Source organism: Cricetulus griseus, chromosome X (assembly GCF_003668045.3).
Source record: "Cricetulus griseus strain 17A/GY chromosome X, alternate assembly CriGri-PICRH-1.0, whole genome shotgun sequence".
In the NCBI taxonomy this organism is placed as follows: Eukaryota; Metazoa; Chordata; class Mammalia; order Rodentia; family Cricetidae; genus Cricetulus; species Cricetulus griseus.
Genome location: NC_048604.1, coordinates 23672226 through 23674111, shown reverse-complemented (window position 1 = coordinate 23674111; position 1886 = coordinate 23672226). Strand labels below are relative to the sequence as shown.

The 1886-nt window shown below is 41.8% G+C and overlaps 1 pseudogene; it reads left to right on the top strand.

The window, feature by feature from the left end:
* Positions 1-290: 290 nt before the first annotated feature.
* Positions 291-832, top strand: LOC100764979 (annotated as a pseudogene).
* The last annotated feature ends 1054 nt before the right edge of the window (positions 833-1886 follow it).

Sequence of the window (1886 nt, the reverse complement as noted above, 5' to 3'; positions counted from 1 at the left end):
AAATTAGTTTCTCTGGCAAAATAAATTTTAAACAAATAGATAAGTTTCTATTATTTGCTAATTTTACGATTTTTAAAACTTCATATATGATATATCATCATAGGTAATTTATCAGTATTTACACATGACTTTTACAAAACAGACAAATTAATGAAATATTGATTGTCCTGAACTAATATAAGTCTCAACAATCACAAAAATGAAATAATCATTTCATTTCTCTAAAATAAAAGCATAAAAATTATATAATACAGGAACCCTTTCAAAATTGTTCATTGATGACTGCAGACATGGCAGGGTCTCTTGGCGGGATGTTCTCCAGGCAGTCCCCTGCTCCCTAGCCACCCAGGTCCAGCCTTCCAGACCAGGCCTCACTTCTGCAAGCAGAACCCTGGGCTCTGAGACCATCAAACATCACTTTTTTGGATGAGCTGGAGTCGTCTTTCAAGGCTTGCTTTTCCTCCCTTGTGAATCAGGATTATGTCAATGGAACTGATCAGGAAGAAATTCGAACTGATGTTGATCAGTGAGTGTATCCAGAAGTTTTGGGACATGGCAAGACCGACAGAACATTTTTTTCTTACAAAAAGAGGTTGCAGTTGTCTGTCCAGAAACCAGGTCAAGTTATCAAAGAGGATGTCTCAGAACTAAGGAGTGCACTGCAGCAGAAGGATGCGCTGGTCCAGAAGCACTTGACAAAGCTGAGACACTGGAGCAGGTGCGGGAGGACATCAATGTTCAGCACAAGAAGCCACCTGAAATCCCTCAAGGCTCCTTGGCCTTCCTGGAGCAGGCATCTGCAAATATCTCTGCACCTCTGAAGACGATCTAAGAGCACTCTAGCCTGGGATGCAGCCTATAGTCCTGCCAGACATCTTTCCTTAAAGACGTGGCCTATGGAAGAACGCCATTGATAATGTGTGGATGTTAGTTATTTATAAGGTGGGCTTTAAATATGAAGCTCAGGCTGACCTGAACCTATGCTTCCCCTGCCTCAACCTCCTCAGTTCTCTAAATCCCTAGAGTACTTTATAAAATGCATGAAGCTTTGATAAACTAAGTACAGGTTTTTTTCCCCCTTTAGAAAAGTTTGGACTGTGGGGATGATCACACACATTCTCTTACTTGGCCTTTGCCATTGTTTTGACATTTTGTCATTTTTGTGCCTTCATCTCTTTGGGTTTTTTTTTTTATTTGTGAATTTAGTAAAACCCGAAGGAAAAGATTTTTAATAGTTTGAGAAGGCAGGGGACATAGAGTTTGGTGTCAGCCTTAATCATCCATGATAGTATAGGCAAATCTCTGAATCTGCTGTTTCAAAACTTTTGAACTACTTCATGAGGAATGTGACACAACAATGCCAGGCTTCCAGAGTAGTACAGGGTGAGCATATTTGCAAGTGGCTCAAAAGAGGCTGGAATACGCTGCCAGTGTAGTGTTACAGGAGGATGCTTCCCTTAATGTTGGATTGTTATCTGGGGTAAGCTCCGTTTTCTCAGTCCTTCTGCACTGTCTTGAAGGCGCACACATTAGGAGCATGGGCTGAGAGCACTCAGGCTGTGCAGTGTAAAGAATGGAGTCCCAGGAAGGTCCCCTTGAGATCTGAGGGCCAAAGGCTGCCTTGGATTCTCTCTGGGTTTTATATGCTTGCTATGTATTTTATTTTAGAGCAGAGTAGTCTTTTTACCCCCCCCCAAAAAAAAATATTTCATACCTCTTGAAAAGTTAGTGTATCTTCAGCTTGGTTTTGGTTTGGTCCATTTTGGTTTCTTGACCTCTGCTTCCTGCCTCTCCTGGGCACAGAAATCTGGTGTGTGAAGCTCCTGAGTGCACCTTCACTGCATCCCAGGGCATAGATAGCATTTTTTCTTCTTCTCTGTCTTGTC